Source organism: Halichoeres trimaculatus, unplaced genomic scaffold (assembly GCF_033239565.1).
Source record: "Halichoeres trimaculatus isolate MK-OKI-2021-1 unplaced genomic scaffold, fHalTri1.1 fHalTri1_scaffold_8, whole genome shotgun sequence".
In the NCBI taxonomy this organism is placed as follows: Eukaryota; Metazoa; Chordata; class Actinopteri; order Labriformes; family Labridae; genus Halichoeres; species Halichoeres trimaculatus.
Genome location: NW_027437186.1, coordinates 15,890,049 through 15,903,768, shown reverse-complemented (window position 1 = coordinate 15,903,768; position 13,720 = coordinate 15,890,049). Strand labels below are relative to the sequence as shown.

The 13,720-nt window shown below is 39.3% G+C and overlaps 1 long non-coding RNA gene across 1 annotated transcript; it reads left to right on the top strand.

The window, feature by feature from the left end:
* The first annotated feature begins 11,130 nt into the window (after positions 1-11,130).
* Positions 11,131-13,705, top strand: LOC141794780 (uncharacterized). Its single transcript, XR_012598555.1, has 4 exons — positions 11,131-11,167; positions 11,905-12,048; positions 12,617-12,776; positions 13,654-13,705. It is a non-coding gene; the product is annotated as an uncharacterized LOC141794780 (long non-coding RNA).
* Positions 13,706-13,720: the final 15 nt, after the last annotated feature.

Sequence of the window (13,720 nt, the reverse complement as noted above, 5' to 3'; positions counted from 1 at the left end):
TGTGTGTCACTTGCAACCACCATAAGCAAACATACTCTGTTTATAGTAAACAGCTGACCACAGTAGTCTCAAAAGTAAACTGTGCATTAAACTTGATGGAATACTCCATGGCACAAAATTATGTGAGAAATACACACTGTAATAAAATAGTTGGTTCTCTTAAAGTAAGGCAATGAGGCTTTTCATTTAAAAAGCACAACAACATTTGATAAACATATCATGCCCTATGGGATTAAAGACAGTATGTTCCCAAGTTTTAAGCATTGGATATAAAGTAAAAATGTTGGATGTCTATCCTAAATGTGTGCAGATTTTCTACATATTATGTTTTTGAAATACCCAAATATCACTGTGAACTGCTTTAAACATTCTGCTCTAAAAATATCACACAACTTTGATGAGATTCTTTGAAATGATGGGGCCATTGCACAAAGATCTCATTCCGGTTCCTGACTCAGAGACGAGGGTCTTGAACCCCAAGGTCTGCCATGACAGGTCTCCAGAGGGCTGGCTAATCAGAAGCAAGGGGGTTTGTAGAGCCGGGAGCCTGAAAAAGACAGCAAATTTGGGAGTGTTATGAATACTGTTATTATTTTGCATTAACAGGTGATCTAATTAATTACTTCATCAAACATTACAACGTAGTTACTGTTATCAACAGTGAAATGTGGTGTGTTATTGTGCACTGGTATCTAGCTGTTAAGGGACCTGGCTGGCTGTCCAGGCACCGGACAAGAGCTGCAAATTGCATTTTTTTTAATGTCCTTTGGTGAGGGATGATAGACACATAAAACATGATAACTGGCTAAAGGTACAGTACAATTTCATGGTAAGCCAATTAGTGCCAGAGTTTAGGAAGGTGGGTGTTGTTGTTGTTGTTGTTGTTGTTGTTGTTGTTGTTGTTGTTGTTGTTGTTGTTACAGAAAAAAATAATAAAGTGCAGCAAACGGCCACATAAGAGAACCAGATGCAGAACACCGAGTCTGGATCAGTCTGTTGAGTAAAAACTGGCGTTTTCAGGATGGAAGTACAGGCACTACTTTAACATCATTACTGTAAAAGGTAAGAACAGACATGTAAAGTGTAAAATATGTGCCAGAGCAAAAACTCAAAAATATGGATTATTTTACATATGTGAAGGTTTTTCACACTATAATTACTTTCATGGTAAACTAATACATTTATAAAGGGATAAATCGGGTACTAACTCAATTACTTCCCGGGGAAAGCAACTAGTAGCTAGACCTAAAAACTTTTTAAAAGTAATTTGCCCAACACTGTATATCATTGTGCAGGTAGCAAACAAACAGAGGGTGAGTAATAGCTTAACCCTCTTGACAACACGCTATTCAAAGCTGGCGAGGAGAAGCTGGTGGTCCAGTGAGTGAGAGTGCAAAAAAATAAACAAATAAAAAAAAGAAGCTTGGACTCCACAGCAATGTTTTTACTTTGTGAGAATTCTCTGAAAATGTCCTCCAACATTATAACCCTGTTCATAGTGATGCTTTTGGTATCCATCCATCCATAGTTATGCTTTCAGTCCCAGTGAAAACAAAGATACCCTGCCAGCTACATGTGTAAAATGCAGCAGCTGGGGAAAAGAGGGGAGGATAAAATTTGATTTCATGTAATGTTTGTTCAACAGCCATTTTATGCACTGCAATCAAAGAAAAAAGAAAAAAAAAATAGGCTCTGAATTTTCCACTCTTATTCTGAATTGATATCATTTTGGGATTGATGATTTTGCTCTGGGGCTGGCTGAAATGTCAGTTTATTGCAGTAAAATGTTTTGAAGACCTTTTGAAATTAAAACCTGATGTGAGGGGAAACAATATATAGTTTGTAACACCTTTGCTCTTACTGTAAACACAAGGAAAATGTTGGGAATAGGAATTCATATTAAGTGCTGACAGATTATGGAATTTGGATGATTTGACTTTGAGTTCAGGAGTTCATAGCCTTTTATCCCCTTCCTCCTTCTCTTCAATAGCTTCAGTTTTGCTAATTATTTCTGCTGCACTTCAACTGTAAACTCATCACTTCCCGCCTGTCAGTTGGCCGCAGCTTTGATCCACACTCACCCCAGGAAGCAGCCAAGCATTGAGCTGTACACACCAAACATTTGATAGGATCTGGGTGGCTTTTATCTGTCAGTCCATCTTTCACTGTAGGTGGATTACACTTCACACGCAGAAATAACTAGATCTTGATCAAGGCTGTCAGTGTGACCCAAATCAAAATCAAGGTATGCGTTCACTGATGTCAGGAAAGTCACAAATGCATGTTAATTGGACCGATAAACCTCTCTCTCTCTCGCCTCACATACATCCCGTTGCACACCTTTCTCCTTGTGTAGCTAAACATTTTGTTTTGTGCCAATTATGTACAGCATGGATGGATACATGCAGCATAATTCTGCAAGCATGTGTGCTTGACACAGTCATGATGGATTGTATGCAGCAACAGAATTGTGAGAAGCAGCTGAGAAGATGATACTTAATGTGTTTGTTGACTGAAATCCAACTAATCAGCTTTAGGAGTACTGGAGCATTGAAAACTAATCAAATTGAAGAATAAGTCTTAGGCCGGGAACAAAGCCTCTAGTCACCCTGTGAACACAAAATAAGAAATATAGAAGGAGTGTTCCTGCAATAACAGATGACACACCTATCATTTTTGTTGTTTTATTTACAACTGAGTCTAAGAGGTTTCATCAAGTTTGTTCTTCATTGCTTTAAAACTTTGAAGAGAGGGTATAATCTGTCCCATATTTTAAACGTGGATATGGAGTCATGATGCTGGATTTTCTCACCTAATGTACACATTCTCTAACTACTCCATACGCATATGTTGTAGAAGTTGCTGAACTTGTCTGAAAACTGCTTTAAACAGTGTTTAGTGATCTTTTTTTTAAAACAGATTTTCTCTGTTCAGCACAACCTTTCCTGACAATAAAGTGCAATAATGAAAACCTCTGAGTTGGGGGGGGTTAAAACAAAAACAAAAACATGACACTCCAGATGGAATGGATGAATCTGGGGGGTTTCATCTCACAAGTTTATTAAAATGTTTACACACATCATTTAAAAAAATGGATTGTGATTATATTCTAAGATTGCCCAAGAATAAAACAGGCAATTAAATTCCTTGGTTCACATGCCAAGAAGTGGATTTGGCAAAAGGATTTTAATCAAAGAAATCCCATACTGATTATGCAGTAATCAAGATTTTAAGTCAATTTTGAAGGGAAAAAAGATAAAAGGATTAATACTTTATTTCAGCTTTTCTGTGTCTAGACTTAATGAGATCAGAAACAATGTGGTAACATCTACAAATGTATTTTTATGTGCTTTACTCGTCCTTGTTGAAATCTAATCTTTATTTCTCAGTGAAAACCAGATTAATTCAGTCAAACCACAGTGATGCTCTAGGTAGAGGTGCTAGCACAATTTGAGACTGGATTACACCTGGGTCAGATCTTAACAAAACAGTGTCAAATCTCCAGATTTTGATTCAAGGTTTCCAGATTCTAACAGGTAGGGCTCTAACTTCGTGGCGCAGCGCAGGGGGTGCAAGCCTGGCGCACCCTGGGCAGTGTTAATTTTGTGCAGCGCACTGCTGTGTGCTGCCAATTTGGTAGACCGTCTGTGCAGAAATGGGTGTGACTGTGTGCCAGTGGGAGTTGACGGCGCACCAAGGGAGGTGTCCGCATATTCATGTTGGCGCAGTGACAATTTCGGGCCAAAAACAGTGCAGAAAGTGTGATGAAAGCTCGCCAGCTCCAACCTGGTCTATTCTCGGCGCACAGCGGAGCGCGCCTTCCGCAGCTGTAATTTGGTGACAGGCGCACATATGCACTCACGTCAAGAAAGCCACAGAGGCAGGTTTCCAGAGTGTCAGGCACATTTTAATGCAATAAACAATCACAGCAATCACTATTTAATGCAACTGTCTGAACCAGCATATACATTTGTATCTATATTAACTGTCCCGTCACATCTGATGCCAGATTAAAGCCGTTTGTCATAATGGAAAGTTAACCTGACGGCAGCTGGAAGTTTGATGCACATCTTACAATTAAACAATAAACAGCCTTAACATCTGATGCTGAGTATATATCTGGCTTCTCTCATTTCATTTAATTCAAAGAAAATATGGAGAGAAAAGACGAAGAAAAAAGAGACAAAACAAATGTATGTCACTCAGGATTTACCCGTGATTTCCCATATTTCTCTGTTTTAGTCTTTATTTTTAATGTGATCTAAAAAGATGGAGTACATTATTGTAAGGAGAATGAGGTGGAGACACCAGGAGAGTATACAGTATATCACCAAAGGTTCTGCTATTTGGCGATGACAAACCAGGAGTGCAGGTGGATCAAAAGTATTCTGAATGGATAAGCCAGCTGTGTAACTGCCTCTTAATTTTGTACTTCTATTAATGACAAAGGAACAGATTAAATCTGTCCCGGGAGCTGGCCCACACAGTGACACGCTTTGTGTGCTCCGATGCGCCCCGCTGTCCATTGTCCTGCCGCAGGGACAGCGGCTCTGACCGTCTCCGCTACCAGGTCTTTCCAGCACACTGTTTCCACGGTGATCAGGGATCAGTCAGACCAATCAGATGCTGCGCCTCGGCTGCAGGGCATTTAAAGGTGAGGAGAGGCGCTCATTTGATTGGTGAAGACAGCGCTCAGCTGTGTTAAACCCACTCACGGCTTTTCTCCTCCCTCTTTGCCATTTGCGCGGAGGGAGGCGTGGAAGCGCACCCCTGCGCCTCTCTGCGCTTTCAGTGCGCCTCTCTTGGCACTGCAGAAAACTTGCAAAATGCGCCGGTCACGCCCTGTCCACACAGCGAAAGCCGGTGCAGGGCAGGTGCGCCTGCGCTCGCGAAATTAGAGCCCTTAATCTTAATTTTACTTATTCATCAACTTTAGGATTTTCTGTGGTTTTTCAGTTTTGTGTAAGGAAGAAATATGAAGCAATAAGGGCGTTGAGGAATGTCCATATTGTATCTATTCTGGTGACCTTTTTGGGCAAAATTAGTGGTTTCTTTCTGGGAAAAATAATGCAGCATTTTATTTTCAATTAATTAAAAACACTGATCTTTTTTAAATAATACCTGTCTTTGTTTAAGACAACTTCTGTTCGGCTCTGACCTGGACAATAGCGTTGAGATGTAGTGTAGAAATTAAAATCTCATTGTTCAAAGACTAATATCACAATGGAGATTAGAAAGATAAACAAGTATCTAAAAATTTTATGCAAAATCTACTCCATGCTAATAAATCCATGTGAGCACAGACATTTTTTTTTACTGATATCTTGTTAGCTTGATGGTATCCTTCACATAGATGGATGGAAATAACTCGTGACATAATCAGAGCTGCTTAAAAACTGAGAACACGCCTCTCCGTGCAGATCAAATGCATCCATCAAAACAGTGACCTTTCCCTTTATAGCTGTGCTAATTGCTTGGATGCTAACACAACATTACACTCTGTCAGAGGACTTTGAATAAGCACATTTTATCTTAGCGTTACTGCATAGAGGATTGGTGCCTCAAGAGCAGCCTTCTCACAAATCAGGTAGCCGTTTTTGAGCAAAGATTATATATGAGTGTTGTAAATACACAACTTCCAAATGAAGCTTTACAAAACATAAGGCAGCATGAAGTTCTTCCTCCTACGCAACAAACAAGCATGGGAACATATGCCAAACATTTGGAACTTTTTTCTTCACACAAAAGAAACAGATTTTGAATAAAACCAACTCGGGCCCCAACCTGAGAGTGAACCAGAAAGATTTAAATTTTTCCTGTCAGGTTCTATAATCTATTTTTTAAACAGTCTGCCATGGCGGTCTCTTGACTGTGTTCCCCTAGCAATCCAATGACAGCAGTAATAAATGGCCTTTTTATATGCCAGCTCTTTGATACTCATATAAAGCTTCCCTTCCTCTCCAGATCAGATTCAGTGTTTGAGTGCAAATATGGGCCACACCTGCCCAAAGAGCAAATATAAAAAAAAAAAAGTGAGTAGCTTGATAAAAGCGAGATGGTAAAAGGTAATGAAAGGAAATTTCATTAGATATGAGGCATTTTTCACCTTAATGGAAAAGAAAAACAATGCCCCCACTCCTATCATCAAATTACATCTAGAGAAAGCTTTTTGTGCTTTAGCAACTCATTTGCTGTTTGCATTCCTCTTCAATTCCTGAATATTGTTGACACTTTGCACAACTCTCACAGTGGTGATAAGAGGCAAACAATTACAACACCTGCACTTTCCTTCAAGGCACACACACAAAAAAGCAATTTCAGCCTTCGCTATACACAAACTCGCGGCTCAGTCAAAGATGTATGAGTTATGACATGGGCGTATGGAACAAAATGGTCATATTTGGATTTATGGATTGTTTGTTTTTTTGATAAGAGAAGAATTAGAAAGAGGGTGAAGAGAGAGGAAGGTGTTTTGTGTCTGCAGCGATAGTGTAGCAGAGTGGGGTGACAATGAAGGGGAGAAAAAGAGAACATGATTGAGTGGGACATTTTGTCAGCCGCAGACGTGAGCTGGAGCCTGGATTGGGGTGTGTGTGTGTGTGTGTGTGTGTGTGTGTGTGTGTGTGTGTGTGTGTGTTCTTACTTATGTCCAAATTGGGGAATGTCATCAGCTCACACACCAGTTGATTGGGGGCACCATTGCCTTTGGGGGCCAAAACCACGGTCCCCAATTAGATTTCATTGCAGTTGCATTCAGCATGCTCTAATATGGGTTTCTATGTTAAAATCTCCATTGTCCCCAAAAATGATATTTTTCAGAGATTTTGTGTGTGTGTGTGGTCCTCTGCCCCCAATCTGTGTATAACTCTACATTTCCCCTAGTGGATGTGTGTGGAACTGCACGACCCCAAAGGCAGGGTAATTGGAAGGATACACAGTAAATGATAACTCAGCAAAAATAAAGTCTGACTGTGAAGATATCACGTATTTATTCAGTGCTATCCATAGCTAGAAATGTAGCTGGCACTACAGTAGCACATGTACCGGTGTCATCTGCTCAAGTCATGTGTATTTGTCTAGGGTTTGCTTAACTTTAAACAAACCCAACTTGCTTAAAGTTAAGTACAGTTGTGAGTCATGCTTTTTAAATTTGAGAAACTTAATTCTTTTTACAAACTTTCAAGTTGCACTAACTTGAAGATCAAGTTGGCAAGATTAGCTAAGTGAGTGTTTCCTGAAAATTTTTTCATGGGGCCCTCCTTTTATAATTAAAAATATTTTCAAGCCCCATCAACCATGCAAATACATTTATGCATCTTATTGCATACATCTATAAGACCAATACAGAACTGCAACTTCAGTGTGACATCTCAACTAAAAAAGAATAAGAACAAATGTCTGTGTAAACTGTAAATTAACTTGTGCACAACAGATTTTTTTTCTCTGAAATATCAACAGGATCCCTTTTGTGTCTCAGATGTCTTTACTTGTTCTACTTCAGACTGTCAGAATCTAATATTTTGACTTTTGAGACACAGCACATCATGATCTGTCTTCATTAGCCAAAGACTTCATTATATTTCATTGTTTTTGTTTTTACTTTGTTTGGTAGCTTTGCTGAGCCCCCCTTGTGATAACTCTGGGCCCCCCTGAGGGTCCTCCCCAGTTTGAGAACCACTGAGCTAAGTGAAGGTGCGCTCCTATGTAATGCAAACTATTGAAAGCACATAGATACTGTTACTAAGCCTGCGTCTTAAAGCCTTTCTGCAGAAGTTGACTGCTGTCAATGATCGCACCAAATGTACGTGACTGCATTTATGTCTGGAGTAACTGGCAATTGCAGTACAGAACCCAAGGGAAAGTGAACTAGACTGCATTCTGATTGGATGAGAGTACACAGTACGGTGGCTCATGGCAGTCAAACAGTATGATAATTTAGCTAAACCAAGCAATCACAGACTGGCATGCATTAGTGTTCAAATTCAATACAGATACTTAAAAAGATATGATACTTGATATCAGTTTTGATACCACAAGGGAGAAAATGATTACAGATCAAAGGAATAAAGACATATTTTTGATAGTAGGAACAACGCTGAATGCAGTTCTCTGACGTGTATCATTCCTGAATGTGTATCCAGCTGGTTTACCTCGCTTTAGTAAAATAATAGTAATGCATTTAGATATGAATCTGTCCAGGAAATTTTGTCCATGCAAGTAGAGTTATTTTTGTTATGTTTGACAGTGATAGAAGTGCAGTGTGCAAAAGCATTCAGTCCTGTTTCCTCTAAGTGCAGCTGATTGCCTTCAAAAGTTGCCTGATGATTGCTGAATTATCGCATGCTGACCTAATGACTAAATAGAGTCTGGGGTTATCTAATCCCACTACAAATTCCGCTGTTCTGTAATGGCCTCAGGGGTTCGTTAAAAGAAAATTGAGGAGCAAACAGCATCATGAAGTCCAAGGAACACACCAAATAGGTCAGGGATAAAGTTGTGGAGAAGTTTAAAGCAGGGTCAGGCTATAAAAAAGATTTCCCAACCTTTGAACATCTCACAGAGCACTGTTCAATGCATCATCTGGAGATGGAAATTGTATGGCACAACTACAAACCTACCATGACACGGCCGTCTACCTAAACTTACAGGCTGAAAGGAGATGCAGCCAAGAGGCACATGGAGACTCAGGATGAACTGCAGAGATCCACAGTTCAGGTAGGGGAATCTGCCCACAGGACAACTATTAGTAGTGCACTGCACAAATCTGGCCTTTAGGGAGTGGCAAGAAGAAAGCCATTGTTAAAAGAAAACCATAAGAAGTCCTGTATGCAGTTTGCCAGAAGCTTTGTAGGAGACACAGCCAACATGTGGAAGAAGGTGCTCTGGTCAAATGAGACCAAAATCGAACTTTTGTGTCCGATACAAAATGCTATGTGTGGAAAAAAATTAACTCTGCAAACGACTTTGAACGGAACATCCCCACTGTCATGGTGGTGACAGCTTCATGCTCTTGGGGAGCTTCTCTTTAGCAGGGACAGGGGAGATGGTCAGAGTTGATGGGAAGATGGATGGAGCAAAATACAGGGCAATCTTGGAAGATAACCTGTTAGATTCTGCAAAAAACTTGAGACTGGGGCAGAGGTTCACATTCAAGCAGGACACTGACCCTAAACATAAAGCCAGGGCCACGGTAATACAAAACATATTTATGTGTTAGAATGGCCAAATCAAAGTCCAGTCCTAAATCCAATCAATAATCCGTGGCAAAATCTGAAAACTGCTGTTCACAAATGCTCTCCATCTACTCTGAGCTTGAACTGTTTTTGCGAATAATAATGATAGATGATAGATCACTGAACACTGAAGGACATTGTACAATAAAATAACATCAATAAAATAAAAAAACAATACAACAATAAAAAATACAACTATAAAAAACAGCAGTGCACAACAGACAATGATGAAGTAGATGAAAGTGGCAAAATGAAGTTAAAGTAAACAAGCGATTCTGAAAAGGTGTGTTCTGAGTCTGGATTTGAAGAGAGAAAGAGAGTTCAAGTTATGGAGGTCTGGGGAGAGAGAGTTCCAGAGATGGGGCACAGAGTGACTGAGGGCCCTGCTCCCCATGGTACTGAAGCGGGCAGACGGCAAGCTGAGGTGGATGGAGGAGGAGGGTGTGAGGGAGCGGGCTGTGGACTAGGATGGAGGCACTGTGAGAAGTGAGGGAGGGGCAGAGATGGTTCATATTTCGGTGGTGATAAGCAGACCCGGTGATATTAATAATGTGTGACTGAAAGGAGAGTGTGCTGTTTAAGATGACACCCAGACTCTTAACCTGAGGGAAGGAGGAGACTTGAGGAGCTGTCAATGGAGAGGGAGAAGCTGTCAATTTTAGAGAGTGATCTTATGATCTTAGATCCATAGCTCCATTTATGACTTGCTGATTTTTTTTCTGCAAGTTACTGAAATTAACTTGTCCCTGTCTGTATGAACCATCGATAGAGCAAACCATGTTGATAGCTTGCTATCGCTGGTTAGCCTACATAGATCTTCTCTAGACCTACATGCCCACCAACAACCATTTTACACCCACCTTCCTGCTTTATGAAAATAAACATTGTTATGTGTAGATTTTGGTTGATTTGGAATTAATTTATCATTGTTACATACTTACTAAAATGAAGGGATTTTATTAGTTATTATAGTTCATATACCACTAATTCTTTTTCTTCTTCTTTTCCTTTCATTTTTGAAGCAGGATATGTAGTATATAATTTGAAGGAACAAAAACATTAAAGACACATACTGTTCAATGACTGACAACAATAAAGCCTTGAAACTCAAGAAACTCAATCTAGATGCAGAGTACAGAATTAGATGATTTTAAATCCAAACATGAAGAATTTGTTAGCTGTGGTTGATGTGTAACAGATCACTTAGGTTTGGAATTAATCATAATAAGCTTCTACACAAAACTGATTTCAGGATATATTTCTCTATTACTCAGAGTCAAATGAATCCAAACGTTCTGGGATAGAGGTAATAAGTTTTTATACCATGCATCCTTTGTTTTTGTCTTTCTCAAGCAGACTAATCCAACCTTGATCTAACCGAAGCTGAATGGAAGTGGGACACATTTTGACTTCTATATCACAAATCTAGCCAACTGCTTTGATAACTGTTCCAATAATCTTCTGATAAAACAGGCCCTAATTATCAACATGCCATACAGGGAAGGATAAAGCACTGCTGGATGGGTTTCAGTATTATGAGAATTGTAATTAATACTGCTTATGAGGTGAGCAGTATTTGTGAATGTAGTTGAACTTACTACTTATATTATTATTATATTACTAATTATGTATTGTATTCTTATTATTACTAATATATTATTATATGAATAAATAAATACAAGGCCTGCACTCTGGTGACTTGCACAATAAATGATAGTCACGGTTGACTGAAGTGTAAAACACTCATAATGCACAATTCATTCCACACACAATTACAAAGGACAACTCCAATGGGCAAAGCAAAATTTTGCGAAGTCTCGCGTCATAGCCCATCCCCCGACAGGAAGCGTGTCTAACCGGCAGCCCTGCGCATGTGCTACGGTCAATGTTGTTTGGAGTGACAGCAGGATGCAAGGAAGGAGCTACCCTCTAAGGTAAGCAAAACATTGTGCTGGAATAGCAGGGTTTTGTGCAGTGTGCCAACATCCAGCCGTGTAATGACTGAGACATCAGTTAAAATGTGCCGCTTCCGAGTTTCTGTTGCATTGGTGCAGATATCTGGGTGCTTTAGCCCCGATGCTAATGACGCTAACAACGCTAATGACGCCAATGACGCTAGCTAACGACGCTAATGACGCTAACGACGCTAATGACGCTAACGATGCTAACGACGCTAGCGACGCTAATGTAGCATTACCATAGCGGCGCTTTGCAGGCTAACGTTAAGGTAAGCTAGCGGAATGGATGACGCACAGGTACACTAGTTAGTTTGGAACAGATGAGTTGAGGGAGCCGCTGCTCAGATTAGCTCTGGTCTTAGTGAACCTTTTTGTGAATGACCTTACAGTTTATGATTATAACTAATGATACAGTATTTGGAGGAGGGGATGACTCTTTGAATTTCGAGTAGATTTTGCTGATTGCATTGATAAGAATGAACTGCTATTTAACGTTATACCTTGGAGGGTCTTGCACTGAGATTTTCAATCAGTTATGGCATGAACTTTAATATAAGACATTGTGTTAAGTGTATTGTAATGACAACACATTGTTTAAATTATTTGTTTGTTTAAATTAAGCATTTACAAAACTATTGAATGGTACATGTTAGTTAACTGAGAATCTGTTAACTAATCTTGGTGATACTAATAGATTAAAGTTCTCTCTCCAGTAGGTGAGATGGCTCACATTGGAGGTACAATGGAGAGAGAGAGGAAGAGAAAACGAGTCACTCCACAACAAGATGCAGAGCAACACATTCACTCGAAAATTGATAAGGCTGGACTCAAAGAGCGTTTTATCAATCTGCACAAAGGTTAGTTTTTAGATTTTTGATTTATCGAATGTTTTTTAATTAAGTCAGCACTGCATCTGATGCATATCTCATTTTTAATGGTAACTTTGTCACGCTATGTGGATTGGGAGAGCTGGATTATATCGTGTTTTTGAGTCATTTTGGTAATATTTTGTTAAAATTTCTGTACATACATTATTAATGAATCAGATGCTCCGAGAATAACTCCACCCTATGCTGCTGCACACCCTGATTTTTTTCCCTGCTGCAAGATCATGCCCTGTCTCAATATCAATGCAAAGCCTTTATGTCGGCATTATGATGCATCTTGTAATCAAAAGATGTCCACACTTCTGTTCATTACTTGTTGTATAATTGTGAATTTAGTAATACTCCGGTTTTGAATACTTCCAAGGCACACCAGGACTTTTCTGATGGCCCAGCATTTGGAAACCACTGCTCTTACACAATATCGTTGCACAGCTTTGCTGTAGCTTCCAGAACAATAGCTTCTGATTAAAAATATGGCAGGCTGCTGTAGTAGATGAGAAATATTGATAAAGTGTTTGCTTTTTTCCTTTTTTTAAAGGTCGAGGGGTTTTTGCGACTGAGGCTTTCAGAAAAGGAGATTTTGTGGTTGAATACCGTGGCAACCTTCTCAAACAGGACAGGCCCCTTCATTTTAGGCACTATGATGACACAGAAGCAGTGTTCCTGTTTGATTTTGAGTGGAAAGGGAAAAGTTATTGGTAAGTAAAAGTGAATATGCCCCTTCCTTGCATGTGTAATCAATGCATGACATGGGTAGTTTCCCCCTTTTTTCCATGCAAATGAAAAGAAAAATCCGAACCACTGACTACTATATTACAAACAGGACCATTTAATGTAGAGAAGTCTTGCAGAGATGACTTAAACTATTATACTGGTGTCATTTGATGCATCAAAAGGTGAGAATGACACATTCTTGAAGTACTCTTGAGGAGTTTTTAAATTATTGAGATATTGTGTACCGTGATATAGTCAGAAATTAGCATGACTACATTTTTAGGCCATGTCGCCCAGCCATAATTTGTACAGTTTTATATACGAGAAAACTTAAATGAGACATTTGATGGTTAAATATGTTTAAATGGCCATTTTTATGCTTAAACTCCTAAAACTCCTTCCTGTTCACCTGATCTCTGTGAAACTCCGCACTGAGCTGCTTCACAAGCACTTTGAATTAGAGTTCTATGTCTTCACTAGCCTCATGTAAAAGGGATATTCACTCTAAATAAAGTACAGTTTTTCAGACGAAAATTGAAATATAGTATAAATCTTCATTTTATCAGCCCTAGTAGATGTGATGCTTTCACCTCTACAATAATTCCACAAGAGTAACCTTTGTTTTGATACCAAGATTATTCATATAGGTCTTGTAATTGTATAGATTTTCTCTTTGTTTTTGCCCAGCTTTAGATTTATATCATACTTCAATGGCTTGCTCAGCTGTGAAATCAAACATTCCCTTCTCTCCAATCATTCTTTTTCCAAATTTTACATGATATTTTCAACTTTCTTACTATGCTAACCACTGCATACAAACCATGTAGGCAACTTCAACTGGACTTTGTTCTTTTTCTTTAGTCTTGATGCATCAGTTGAAGATGAGTCGCTGGGAAGGCTTGTGAACGATGACAACAAAAAGCCAAAT